Source organism: Mauremys mutica, chromosome 1 (assembly GCF_020497125.1).
Source record: "Mauremys mutica isolate MM-2020 ecotype Southern chromosome 1, ASM2049712v1, whole genome shotgun sequence".
NCBI lineage: Eukaryota > Metazoa > Chordata > Testudines > Geoemydidae > Mauremys > Mauremys mutica.
The window spans coordinates 171,406,868-171,422,473 of record NC_059072.1 but is presented as its reverse complement, the minus strand read 5'-3'; positions in this window follow the sequence as shown (position 1 = coordinate 171,422,473).

Sequence of the window (15,606 nt, the reverse complement as noted above, 5' to 3'; positions counted from 1 at the left end):
ATACAAGTCCCAGCTGCTTAGGGACTTTGAAGAGAGAGCACCACCTGCCAGACTTAAAAGTCTATTCCACAGCATCTGTTGAAACAGGAGGTCAACTTGAGGATAGCCATAAGAGGCAGAAAAAGATAGGGCTCCAGTGAGAACACACAATCTGTAGTAATCCTCCTTTATGAAGCATTCAAATCCATTAAGGAGCACAACTCCCTGAAGCACTGAACATCCAAGACATTGCACTATTCAGTGCCTTCTAAAATAACTCTCTCTACCTACAACCAAAAGGTAATTCAGAAAGTAAATCTGAATTCACCCTTAGAGAGGGGTAACAATATGGCAGATGAGCCTACCCAAGGCATTTCAACAGCTGCATCATTCATTGCAAATGACCATTTAATGATATGCTTGACAGGCCACACCAACTTTGCTCAATTGTCTTGAAAACACAGCAGCCAAGACACAAAACTCTACCTGACCATTCTTTACCTAGACCATTGAAAGAAAAGATTTTTTTGGTTTAAAAAGAGTGACTCATACCAGGCCTCTGGGCAGTAGAATTATTTAAGGATACGTGGGCTTGTGACACTACACTTCGTATTTGTCATAGCAATATTATAATATGATTATGGCATAATTATGATCCATTTGGTACAAGATGAGTCATGTAAGGTGTCATTGGAAAAGTTATGATTTGTTGAATATGATTATCCTATTTCTGTGCATGTATCATTTTTGTATCTGAAGTTATGAATGTTGACTAGGTATCTGTATTTCAATTGTGCTCACTCTGGAAGACACCCACAGCTAGCCTTTCAGGTACAACTATGAAGAAGCCAGACAGTGCTAATGGATCATCCACAAAGACAATAGGCAATAGGAAGAGTTTATCCTTCCTGTAACATTTCAGACGGCCTGTAAATAATGGACGCTATGACTCAGCTAGGGCATGTAACCAGACCACACAATACTGGACTCCATTTTGGGTACCTATATTTTACAACAAACTGGGCGGGCACTGAGTTTGGAACGAAGGGTTCCAGCCATAGGTTAAAGCTATATAAGGTGGAGTGTGATGTCATCTAGTGGCCTCACTCCCCGCACAAGGACATTCCTGGAAAAACCTGAGGGACAAAGACTGAACTAGGGAAAGTGCTGGTCCCAAGCTAAAAGGATTTATAGCCTGTATATGGAAACCTGGTGGAATACTTGTATCATCAGCCAGGGTGAGAGATTGCTAATTCATATCTAATCTTTCTAGAATTTTAGTCTTAGTATGCGTTTCTGTTTATTTACTAGGTAATCTGCTTTGATCTGTTTGCTATCACTTAAAATCTATCTTTTGTGGTTAATAAACTTGGTTTTTGCTATATCTGAAGCAGTGTGCCTTTGAGTGAAGTGTCTAGGGGAAAAAAATCTCAGCTTGGTTAACTGGCTTGTTGCATATTCCTCTTCACATTGAGGGAGGTGTGAACTATTTATGAGTTTACATTGTACAGGTCCCTGTGCAGTGCAAGACAGTATAATTTTGCGTTTATACACCAGTGGGGAGTGCATGCCTGGGGAGCAGGGAAATTGGCTGGTGTCTGCTGTTTATGCTCAGGTAGCTCAGTTTGTGTGAGTGCTGCCACCTGTTGTCATGTTGGGTGATAGGCCCTGGTAAGGCTGGTTGTAAATCTCCGGCAGAGCAGGGTCAGCCCAGCTGTGTGCCTTGGAGGGGCGCAGTGGTTCCCATGGCTCCCAGACTGCGCCCCTCACAGGGCTCAATGAGACAAAAGCTCTGACTAGCTTTGGCCAAATTTGCTAAAGAAAGCAGCTTTGGCTCACCCAAATTTTGCAAATTTGTGTTGATTCTAGTGTATTATTTTGGTCAAAAAAGGAAAATAAATTCAAAAGTGTTAAAATGGTTCATTTCAACTTTATCATAATGAAACATTTCAATTTTTTAGGTCTAGATTCATAAGGGAACATAAGCGCCATTCACAAATCCACTGGAGGAGGAGAAGGCAGTGGCTGAAATCTTCCTGCCTTATACCCAATAGCCCTGTGATTAAGGCACTCACCTGGGATATAGCAGACTTTGGTTCAAATACTCATTCTGGACCAGAGATTTTAACCCAGATGGTAGGGAGTGCCCTCACCACCAAACTATGGACTATTTTGAGAAATGGCCCATGCTCCAAATCCAAACTTCCAGTCAGAGATAGACAAGAAATGGCATTCACTGAGGGGGCCACAGCACAGGGAAATAAACATTCTGTTTTTTATTTATTATGATTTCTGGCTCACATCTTGTGAAGAGTCTGCAGGAGAACATGGATAAGGTGGTGGCTTATTAGTACAAGGAATTGTACGGTAGAAGGGAAGACAGGGAGAAGATGATGAATGAAGCCTGAGGCCTGACTGATAGGTGGAACAGCTGGGGGATATCTCATCACATCTCCTTTTGTGTAACTTAATGCACAAACTTTGTGATTTCCCATTCACAGTTCTCTGTGACAAACTTCATCCCTTGCCAAAATACCTTTGGGCTGTCAGTCAGTCAAATAGTTGCCCTTTGTGTGTCTGTTAAGGCTTCAATATGTGAATGTATTGCTCTCTGTCTGACACCTAGTCCCATTACTGTTCCTGGAGATTTCCCTGTTCCACAGTATATTATTCAGAGATTTTTCATGGCATTGTTCCATGGATGATATTTGTAAGAACAAACCATTCCTTTCTCTTGTCAGCTTATGGTGTGTTTCATCTCCCACTATCTCAGAAAGTGACAGCTTGATTATAATGTAATTACCTTTTTTAGAGAACTCAGTGCATAATTTTATTTCCAGATGGGTTTATGCTGCTTCTATTTAAACTCATTATGAATAAGAGGACTGCACTGGAAAAATACAATGTTCACAATTTTCTTTAAAAGGTGATCATTACAAGAGGGCTACAGCAAGGGAAGTGTGTCCATTGTTACATTGTTGAAAAGATCAGTTTCTTAAACCTGAAAGTGTAGATGTGTTTGAGAGCCCTTTAGGACATTTATATGGAAATTGCAAAAATAAGTGTTTCATTTTCATTGCTTGGCATATTGTAAAAGCTAACACACTGAACAGCTTCAGTGTGCAAGGAGAAAGTAACTGCAGAGAAGGGACCAGAGTGAGGAAGTGCATTGCTCAAAGCAGGGATAGTGCCAAATCATGATCAGTGAAATTTAAATGTGTTTTTACTCAGAGAAAAAACCCCAAACAGCTCGTTTGCAAGTAAAATGGTATTTGTTGATGGTAAGAACTGCATGCTGATACATTTTGCCAATGCATGTGACAAGAAAATGCATGTAAATCAATGGAACTCTGCAGCATGAAGTGTGGTTCTTCTCTGAAAAACCGACTCACTAAAGTGGCATCCTGGGGTTCTGTGTTTATTTCATCCCAGCAACTTCCAAATCAAATACACTCAATTCATAAGTAAGTGAATGACTAACTGCTACAAAATCAAAATGGAATCTTACAGCCCAGGTGTGTTTTCTTGCTCATCAACAGCCTGATAGATTCTACGCTTGGTACTTGCATCACTTACAGAATTATTAACTAATGAGCCAAAAAATAATCTGGCTCCTTCTCTGTAAGCCGGGTTGGCTGTACAGCGTTAACATAAGTCAAATGTAACAAAAAAAAAATGTCATGAAAGTGAGCCTGAAGTCCCAGACAGAGATCATTAATTTAGCAAGGAGGTATCATTTTTACTAGAGCTGGTCAAAAATTTTCTGAAAAAAGTATTTGTCTGTGGGGAATAATGTTGATTTGACTAATTCATGGTAATGCATTGATTTCATTAACATTTTCAATGGGAAATTATCAAAACAATTCAACCAATGATATTTCTTTGTATTTTATAACAGTTTAGATATTTTGGTAAGGTTGAAAGACAATATTCTGGAATATTTCATGAGAAATTCTGAGATTGCAATTTTTCATCTTGATTTAGCACAAAATGAAATCTCAAAATTCTTATGGGACAGGAATTCTTTTTTTGTTTTAAACCAGCTCTAATGTTTATATCATCCTTTTCCTTAGCTGAAGAGCTTGACTTGAAATAAACGCTTAAATCGGAAAATATCGTAAGTGACTTGCCCTCCAGGGGAGTAAATGTCTCAGGTGATGAGTAATACGGTATTTTGGAGCCTGTGAGCTTTAGGTCCCCATGTCAACTCCTGGCACTCACTGGCACAGTGACTGATTGACAACGACATTTGAAGGCCACCTAAGGTACAAGAAATGAACTGGGAGGGGATCAGTTTAATATGCCCACATCACAAACAATCCCCCTATCACAATCTTTATAAATGACATCTTTGTCATCTCAGCACTGATATTAAATAGAACATACTATTTACACTGATTTACACTCACCCGTAGTGATAACAGCTCAAATCTGAGATTCTCTGCTTAGTGCCACCTTGCTCAAGCAGGCACCTTTTGCTCCTTGCCTGCCTCTCAGATGTCAGACAGCTGGTTCCCCTTTCAGAACATGCTATGTTCAATTTGCTTCAAATTTGCATTTTATTTAGAAACCAAGTTTATTCAACACAATCCCATATATTCTGGCCCTATCCCTTCCCTTTGCATGGTTTAAACCACCTATCTAGTCTGACTAGTAACCAGAATATTCCCACCCTCCCTAGAGTAGTTCATCCATCATTTCTCCTCAGGTATTTTTAACCAGTATTTCAAAATTATTCCAGTCATGCATTTCATCATATTCTATGGTTGTGCCAGATACCTCAGTATATGAATTTAATTATTCACCAACTGGGGGCCTTTAGCTTTCCTACTTCCATGCTACCACTTCAGTACAAGTGAGTTCCCCTGCCACATCACTAAATAGAGATCATCACACATCACAAAATGGTTAATTTCCTCTATCAAGAAGGAGTTACTTACAGATTAGCCATGAGCAGTAACACACCTGACATACAATTTTATCAAGAAATAATATGGTTCTAAATAAGAATTGGATCGTCAGACATTCAGTTAAAAATTATAAGCGGGAGTTTTTCCCTCCCATAACTTTTCAAGTGACTAAAAGCTCTATAGTACAGGAACAAAACAAATCGTGCATCTAAAATATAAAGGAAAGGAAAAAAACATAAAACACTGAAAGAAATTGACGTGACTAATTAGCTGTCCCTGGGGTATTGTGAGGGTTCTCAAAGGAAAAAGCACCTCTCATAATTACGTAGTGAATCATAAACCACCAACTCCAGCCTCACCACAAAAATGCCTCGAAAAAGACAATTCAGAAAAGTTTTATTGAAACCAATTATTTACTTACAGGTCCTAGCTCTTTAAGCAAGTAATTGGTTTCCAAAAAGATTCCTCAGTCTGTGCTTTCCAAAGACATTTTTGTGGTGAGCTTAAACCTGAAGTTATTAATTTGTACATAAAGGAACCTATTCCCCACCCCCTCTTTAGTCTCATCAGTTGTTTTTGTAGATGGACTGCCGAGTGTCAGAAAACCAAAATTGTTGTGGAGACCACCCTCTTTTGAAGCGAATGAACTGAATGAGGTCAGATGGAGTTCAAGTATCTATCGTTCATGGGTGGTTTTCAATTTCCCTTTAGGAACTGTAATAATTAGATTAAACAAGGCCCAAATGTTACCCCCCTGTGGAGTTCTGAAGTCTCTCCCCACCCCAATTCTCTTTTTGACTCATCAGCATTGACTCATGGCAGTAGATAGAAGTCCTCACATCAAGACCCCTCCCCACTATTTACAATCGGGGTTACCAAATGCAGTTCAGGGATTCACAGGGTTACCACAGGCTGTAGAGAGTACAGGTCCCAGTCTGCAATGCTCAAAATGGTGGTTATAGATGGGTGCAGGCAGGGTAGAGACACAGCTGCAATGATCCTGCTGCCCAGAACCTCTGGGACCCAAAACTCCGCAGCAGAGACCCTTCCCCCCTCCCCTCTTTTACAAGGGCACAAAGATCCACGTGGCACTCATCCCAGCCATGTGATTTTGGGGAAGATATAAAATCAATTAGGAAAGGCAAAATACAAGTTTGTTCAGATTTTTCTAAAGTAATCACAGATTCAGAGGAAGATCTATACATACACAGCTAAGTGTTATAAAAAACCGAAGCCTGCAGAGCACCTGCAAAAGCAATTTAAGCAGTACCTGCTGCTTAGGGGGGTAGGGAAGGAACAAAATGGGGGCTTAGCCAGGGATACCCCTCTTCTCCACAGCATCCCCCAAACCTGGAGCCACACAGGGCAAAGCCCCTTACTGTGGTGGCACAAGGGTCCACACCGTGCCCTCCTTCTCCTCCCATCCTATGATCTTGGGGAAAGACACTGCAAGGAGGCAGCAGTGGGAAATGAGCTGAGAGGAGCAGCTGCAACAGCAGTTTAAGCAGGGGCTGTGGGACAGTAAATATATCACCAAGTTGGCTTCTATAGTTTTGCTTCTGACGTTCTTTTCCTTAGGCTAACTGGCTCTTTGCTCCAGCCCCCTCCCCCCACTCTTTCCTCAAGCCGCTACACCTCAGCTTCAGTCTGCCAGCCCTCTAGGCTCCTGTCCTCTCTTCTCCCCTGCACTATTTCACTTATATCCCCACCCCTTTATTCATTGTCCCTTACTCTATCTTGGCACAGTGCCTAGCACAATGGAGCTGAGCTCTGTGTTGACCCTTTGGCATTACCATAATACAAGCAATATATAATATCACCACTAGCGCAGGTCCCAAAAATCCTGACAAAACAATGTTTGCCAGTTCTGCAAAATTGAAACATTTAACAGAGACTGTGGGATTTCACTGAAGTTCTGAGAGAATCCTGCCTGAAGAAATGTGCCTGCTGGGCGGATGGCCCCAGGGCTGGGGATCCCAGGGCTTCGAGGTTGGCCCACCAGGCAAATTGCCTTAAAGTCAGGACTCCATTCCATTTTTTAGACTTAAATTTCCAAATCCTCCACAAAATGCAATTATGTTTCTCAGCCCAGCTGTAGTCACCCCCACAAAAAAAGAAAATGAATAAAACTCATGACGAAGCCTAGAGCAGTGGTTGATAGGGATAGCGGGAAGCATCAGGAAACTTCAGCTTCTTAGCATGTATGAGACCCACAGCAACTAACTACCAAAGGAAGCAGTGGATTCTCCAGCTCCTAATGTCTTCAAATCTAGACTGCGTGTCATTCTGGAATATGTGTTTTAGCCAAACACAAACTGTTTGGCTCAATACAGAGTAAATGGGTGAAGTTTAGTGACCTGTGAGATACAGGAGAATAGATTAAATGACTAAATGGTTCCTTCTGTCCTGAAAAAAAACACCTCTGTGATTCACTGTACCTCAAAGTATCACCCTGCAATTTCCATATTCATCATTCGCGTATGGTTATGATACTTCATACAAAGCATGCCTTGTGAGGTATCATACGAAAGGTCTGATCTGCTGAAACTCATTGTTCTGTCAAAATATGTATATTGTGTGAAATTATGAGATTTTGCTATATAGTTGTTATTGAAATATGTTATGAGTCTAGGAGACGCCCACAGATGGCTCTCCAGTGGCAACAAAGGAGGTGACCCACATCCAGTCAGGCATCAAACGATCATCACCAGCCATTGACCAGAAGGGGAATTGTAAACAAGAGATTTACAATTCAATAAGAGACAGCTGCGCAAGCACCACACAGTGGGCTTCCTCAACTCTGTGTCTCAGCAAGGCCCACCAGGACATGTCGGGACCAGTATTTTTCTAGAGATATGAATTGAGAATATAAAATAACAGACAGTAGCATCATGAGATCACCTCTCTCCTCCGCCTTGTATCCTGAGGGCAACAAGAACACTGGGAAAACAAATGTTTGAAAAGGGGAGATTGATCCCAGGCTCAGAAGAGAATTCAGGCTGTATATTAAGAACTGTAACCTGCCTGCAAGTTCTAGTGACGTGAGAAAAGCTGTTTGATTCAAATCTAACTGAGTCTGATAATGTTTTGGATTTAGAAAGTGGGTTTACTTTCTATTTTCTTAGGTAACTATCTCAGACTTTTATGGCTACCACTTATAATCACTTAAAATCTATCTTTCTGTAGTTAATAGACTTATTTTAATATTTTATCGTTACCAGTGAGTTTGTCTAAAGTACTTGGGGAATCTGCTCAGATTACAAAGGCTAGTGCATGTCCACTTACCTTTGATGAAGTGGGGAATTTATGAATTTGTAAGAGAAGGTCTTGAGCAGTGTAAGATGGTACATTTCTGGGCTGCAAGACTGAGGGGGATTTGCTGGTGTTTTCCTGTGTATGGTTCACAAATGGCTTAAAGCACATTTATGCAATTTAGCTGGGTGTGTCCCTGCATGTTGTTGACTGAGTGACCACAGCAGCTGGAGAGGTTACCTGCTTTTCACTAGCAAAGCATCATGAGAGACAGCCCAGGCTGGAGAGTTAAAGGGGCTCAGTGGTTCCACAGTTCCAGATTGTACCCCAGGGATCCCCGCCCCACACAATGAATAAGCAGACCTTTATAGCTAAGCACAAGTTCACTTGATGGAGGGGGGGGGTGATGCACCCCATAATGCTTTATAGAAATATGCTTTATGAGTGTAAATATGACATAACTGGAATATGTTTTATGCTAGATATGCCATGTAACATATCTTTGCAAAGGATATGATCTACTGGATGCATTCACCCTATTTGTATGAATGTATCATTTTTATATCTGAAGATATGAGCGTTATCTCTATGCTTGTATTTACAGTGTTTGCTATAGGAAGCACATAAAACAGATTTGGTCAATATAGCGTGAAGGGGCTATTGAAGTAATTGGGAGTGCTTAACTAACAATGGACTTTGGGAGATGCCAATCCACATCTCAGCTTTCCTGGAAACATTCAAACTAACATGTAAACAATGGCATTGGCCTGCAAAAAAATGAATCATTCTAGACATGTGACTTGCCCAGGTGGCTAGAGACCCCCTCTTGTGGCTGTGATGTTGCACAAGAGAAAGGATAGAAAAGGCCCTGAAAGCCCCTCCATTTTGTCTTCCACTGGCTCAGAAGATAGTGTCTCCACCCCAAAGAGATTCCTGAAAGAAACTGGAACAAAGGACAGTAACTATAGGGGTGAGAGTGATCGCTGGACCCAGACTAGGAAGGAGTCTAGTCTGTCAAAGAAGCTTATTGGAACATCTCTGAGGGTGAGATTTACCTGCATTTAGTTTCCTACTGTATTAGGCTTAGACTTGCATGTTTTTGTTTTATTTTGCTTAGTAATTTACTTTGTTCTGTTATTACTTGGAACCACTTAAATCCTACATTTTATATTTAATAAAATCACTTTTTGCTTGTTAATTAACCCAGAGTATGTATTAATACCCGGGGGGGGTGTCAAACAGCTGTGCATCTTTCTCTATCAGTGTTATAGAGGGCGAACAATTATGAGTTTACCCTGTATAAGTTTTATACAGAGTAAAACAGATTTATTTGGGGTTTGGACCCCATTGGGAGCTGGGTACTGGAGATGGGAGCACTTCTTAAGCTGCTTTCAGTTAAGCCTGCAGCTTATGGAGGATGTGGTTCAGACCCGGGGCTGTGTTTGTAGCAGGCTAGCGTGTCGGGCTCAACAAGGCAGGGTACTGAAGTCCTGAGCTGGCAGGGAAAGTGGGGTCAGGGGTAGTCCCAGCACATCAGGTGGCAGTCCCACGGTGGTCTCTGTGACCCAACCCGTCACAAGGGGTTGGGTGCAGGGATCAGAAAATCATAACATATTCTGGCAAATTTTTCAGGTTTTGTTTTGTTTTATAACTTTAATTTTAAATTTTCTCCTTCGGCCATCTGAATTCCAAACATGGCAGTTTCGTGCTACAGTCTGAATGGGACCAGACTTGTATAATTCCTCTTTCCAAGGTGAGTGAGATGTGAAAACAAAAACAAAAGCATAACTGGTTAGAAGTAGAACAGAAAGTCTTTGTATTTAAATAATCTCTGTTGTTAGTAAGCATTATGAGCAAACATCTTCAAAACAGGCCTCAGAATGTCAATGTTATTTTAAATTTTCCAGTCTAGGCCAAATATTCTTCAAACCTCCAAAGCTTTCCCTTGGTTTTCTCGTGGAGTCCTATAAATGTTAAGTACTAGAGGGTTGTTCCTGTACTTATAATGTAATAACTGGTGTCATCAAAACAAGACATATTGCATTGGTTCCCACAATTACTTGTGATTGATTTATCACTTGGCGGTGAGGACTGGGTTTAAATTGATTTTTTTTCAACTCCCTTGCTCACTAATTGATTTTTTTTATTGTTCAAAATTTGATTTCACCTTATAAAACAGATTAGAATTGTTATTGCTGCATGCTGTTTAATCATTCTGCTGTGTAATTACTGTTGCTGTTATTTTATACTAGGTCTTTATTAGCAATACTTGTTGCTATGTACTTTAGACATTTAATAATCTTCTAAAATGGTAATTTGGTAATTGCTCAATACCAGTTTACTAAAATTTTGAGACTCCTGGCCAGGTTGGGTGGTCTAATACTTGTTAATCTCTATCTGATTGATCTCTTTTTTTGTTTGACTGTTGGTATGTTCTCTGTATGAGAGCCCAGACATTATTTACAACCAACAATTTCTGTGTCATCCACAAATTTTATGAACAGTGACTTTATATTTATGTTTATATTTATAGAATTTTTATCTTTTTAACAAATGCAAAGCCCAAGGACCAACATACTTGTTTTCTCTTTGTTTTTCCATTGAGTGGATAGTTCATGTTAACATGGTAAGCTTACCAATATGGAACAGCAGCATCCATCTTAATTTCCAAACTTAACCAAAAGCTTGGAATTTAGATCAGCACATAAATCCAACAGAGGGTTCCAACCTTGTTTACCTACAGAAAATGTGTAGCATAAGCAGCACAAACTTCCCCCACAATAGCTCACTAGGACATCAACACTGATCAAAAGGGGACACCACATAGCAGGAGAGGGTAGCTCAAATTCCAGCCCTTTAATTACATGTCTTTTCTGCTGTGACTGGCAACCAGGGTGTCACATAACAATTTTAATAGTGCTTGTGAGCTTGCCACACATAGGGTGACCAGACAGCAAGTGTGAAAATCGGGACGGGGATGGGGACGGGGGGCTTAATAGGAACCTATATAAGAAAAAGACCCCAAAATCAGGACTGTCCCTATAAAATCGGGACATCTGGTCACCCTAGCCAAACCTAGCAGCAGTAGTGACTTAAAGATGTAACCAAATGACGACTATGGGGTGGATTTAAACTGCAGAAGAAGCGGTAAAAAGCTGAAGACCCTGGGGCATGTAGGCCTCTGTTAGATCAATAACTTGACTGTATGCTGGGGGGACATAGTTTACATTTATTATTTTTCTTTATAGTTATTTATCAGTATGAACCTTCATGGATTATTTTATACAATATGAAAGTACTTTACATACATCTGGTCAATTTTACACAAATATTTTAAACTATCTTTTAAAGGTCAAATTTCTAAATAAAATACTACATGGTGGAAGGCACAGTAATGCTAGTCAGTAGAAACCTTAGCCATGCTCTGCTTCTCCTGCTGCCTCACAGGTCCACAATAAGCACCGATTATGAGCACCACAGCATGGTCCAGGTCTAATTGCTTGAATCCAAAATGCAAACTGAGATGCTGATTAATTTTTTTTAATGTGCTGCAACCTAAAAATTAATATCAGCCACTCAAACGTTTGTTATTTATCACTACTGCTGTCTTTGCAGTGGAAATTCTCTTTTCAGAAGCACCTATGAATAAGTGAAAGGTAGAAAGGATCAGTTCCTGATTGCATCTAGAGAAAGTCACTATTACAGCCACAGGGTCACATGGGAAAGCAGTCAGTGCAACACCTTGAGCACAGTCTGTCTTGATCCTCATTAACATTTTCACACTCAAAAGCTCAAGATGGAACTGAAGGAAATCCAGCTGTTTCCAGTTCATACCCTAATACATTTAATGACCAACTCCAACAGTAAGGACAATTCATATGCGAGACTAATAAGGGGATAATCAGGCCAGTGAATAGACAGAAAGTGAAACACGAGGAACAGTCCCAGACAGATAAGGTTTAGACTTGTAATTTGGCTGAACACTTCACATCTAGAAAAATATACGGTCTCTAGATGCAATTAAAGCATCCTACACATACCTGGCAACTGAACTGAGTGAAGATTTGAAGGAAACAAAATTAAATTCTTCCTAAACACCAGGCTGTAATGGGGGTGGGAGGGAATAGTCAATTGCAACAATACTTAATTGCTCTGTCAATTCTTCCAGGCATCTTGGATAACACTGACTTTGCTAAAGATGTTACAGTCAAATTGTAAGTTCTTCAGGGTAGGAACCATGGGTAAAATTTTAATAAGCACCCAAGTGACTTAGTTGTAGAGCTGGGTAAAATTTTTAAGCAAATAGTTTATTCAAACTCAAATGCATCTTGAGTAGTTTGTCCCGCTGTCTTATTGCTATTTCACGGCCACTTGTCTGAATATTAAACCAAGTGGGAGCTCCCTCATATCCCATTAAAACTGCATGAAGCAGAGCAGTTCAATATTTCAGTGATTTATATTTTCCAATATGTTAAACAGTGTTAAACTTCAGCCTTGATGCATAAATGTCCAACTCCACTGGACTTCAAATTGCACTTGCTTGTTTTAGAGCTAAATTTGGGTCATAAAGTTCAATTTTGAGACAATTTACAGAAGACTATTCTGACTTGTTACTTAGGCTGGGCTGCCATTTGAGTCAATGGCAGCTTGGCCTGAGTGAGGAACTCATAACCAGGAACAGTGTGTCCAGGTAACCCCTAGAGCTTTTGGGATGCACTTCTGTTCCATAATTTTATTTAGGCTGCCTTATATACAGATAGTGTGCAAGATACCAAAGAAGTATTGAATAGACTTTCTCCAGCGTGACCCTTTTGCCATTGAATTCAACTGTGGTCAAAAACAGGACAATCTTCTGGTTAAAGCACTGGATAGGGACTCAGGAGACCAGCATTCAGTTCCTGGTTCTGCTTCAAACTTTCTACGGGACCTTGGACAAGTCACTTCATTTATCAGTACCACAGTGACACCCTCATATTGGATAATAATTTTTTCCCACATTTCTTCCTGTCATCCCTACTAGACTAAGGTTCTCAGGGCAGAAACTCAGTACATATGCATGTGATGCAGACAAAGTGTACTGTTCATACAATGGCGCCTTATAGACTAACAGACGTTTTGCAGCATGAGCTTTCGTGGGTGAATACCCACTTCTTCGGATGCAAGACTTCGGATGTATTCACCCACGAAAGCTCATGCTGCAAAACGTCTGTTAGTCTGTAAGGCGCCACAGGATTCTTTGCTGCTTTTACAGAACCAGACTAACACGGCTACCCCTCTGATACTTGTTCATACAATATACACTTTATACTATGGGCCCTTCTCACCCCTCGAGAAGCTACTATGATAGTAATTACTAAGTGGCAAAACTACCCCTGAAAGCAATGGGAGCTGGTTCAGGCCATCATTACCAATAACTTGCCAAAATATCAGTGCAGCAGTACATCCTATTTATACCTTTACAGTAATATTTTGAAACTAACTTATTAGCATTTTCAGTTCAGTATGTTCTCTCTGTTACACATTTACATCTCAGTAATTGGGTTTGCCTGACGACAACCTGCAATTTCACAAATCTTTTATAATTATGGTAATTAAACTATATTTGCCTTTTATTTTTTTAAACACAACACAACTCGTTATCAGGATAGACTATGGACTGTTGATTTGATATTAGTGTATTCATTACTCCACCAAGCTTTTCCCTCTCCCTTTTTGCATGCATTCAGTGAAGACAGTTGCGACTATACAGTGTAAAAATATGCCTTCTTAGAGCTGAACTCAGCTCTGGTGTAAACAAACAACTTCAATGGGATTTGCACTGGCTGCACCAGGGCTAAATATGACAGTGCTGTGATAATGAGATTGAGCAACATTGCTTATCTAAAAGGAAAGACTACAATTGATCTACAAACCATTGTCTTAGAACTCAAGAAAAATCATCTGGTCAACTTCATGCTAATAAGAACCCAAGACACCCTGGGAAATTAGTTTTGAAAACTAGACGTTTGTTCATCCTTTCCAAGACACTAAGGTGACTTTGTACTGTTTACGTTTGTTTAGTTTAACATGGTACCAGAAAACTCTATGAAGAAATGCTACATACAGCTTGGATAGCTTCCCAGAGAGTCAGGAAGTAGAAGAGTCATTAACTTTTCAGTAGGGACTTATCTCGACTTCATTTTATTTTTTCATTTGTTCTTTATCCATTCCTTTTGTTACGTTTTGCTCCTAGGTAGCCCTGTAACAGGTATCATGAGTTTATTGGTCTTTGCTTGCTTACCTGAGACCATCTCTGCTATTCCTTGCCACCAGGAGAGAGCAGAAAAGCTTGGTTCAATATCTGAACCACCTCACCTCTTAGTTTGACTTCCAACTTTAATCACTCACCATTGCCTGTGCAAGCCAAGAGCCTCAAATCCAGGCTGGAGAAGACTGTAATGGCCATGCCATCACCTGATCATGAAAAGGAAAATATCTCTTTTTTTTCCGGTCTTCTCTTTCCTCCATGTTTCTGATTGGTTAGAAAAATTCCAAAGTCTCCAAGCACTACAGTAAAAATGAATAAATACCAACCATCAAGCAACAATTGTAAATAGTTTAACTTTTCTATTGCATCATTAAAGGGTTAAGAATTAACAGATTTTTTTGTTACTTGCTATTTTTCCCTGCATGTAAATAAAACCGTCTGCATAATATTATGTTTATTGATTAAGGCGTAAAAAGCTTTAGGTCATGAAAAAAGCCTAGAGTTGTACTAGCTATGAGGTGCAAAAAGTAACCACACCTAATCAAATTAAGCCACGATTGTCCTTTGTTGAAAAGTACAGTCTCATCACCTCTCTAGTAGTACAGAGAAGCATAGATGTTCTCAAAAGCATGTATATCCTTCTTTATTTTTAGTGGCACTCAGAAAGGCAGGTTAATCTGCCTTGAATCACAGTTGATACCAGAATAAACCATTCATCAAAAAGCCAAATATCCTCCAGTTCTGAAGAAGGGAATCTAATTCAAGTAGCAACTGTGTACTAGGAGAAGTGAGCACATCTTTCTAATTATAAACCAAATATTGGAATAACTTGAGAAATTCCTATCCTGAAAGCAAATAAATACAGTAGGAATGGAGCCTCAACTAGTGTATTTTTTTATCATTAAATGCCAAAAGAATACAAAAAGGTTGTTTCTTTTGTTCCTCATGTGCTACTTCTGTCATTTTTAGTATCTTAAAGTAACAAAAAAAGAAGTTTATTTCCCAGAAAGTTAAATCTGTGATTATTTGTAATTGTCTGAACCGTCCATTTTGTTGTCCTCCATTTCTCTAGTAGTTAACAGAGACTGAAAACTGTTTTGGCATAACTTTGCAATTATTTGTTTGTTTTGGTATGTCAGCAGCTGAAGATCAACTCTGGCTAAAGTAGCATAGCAGTGTGGCTTCAAGTCCACCTGCTGACAAGCAGAGTATAATCTC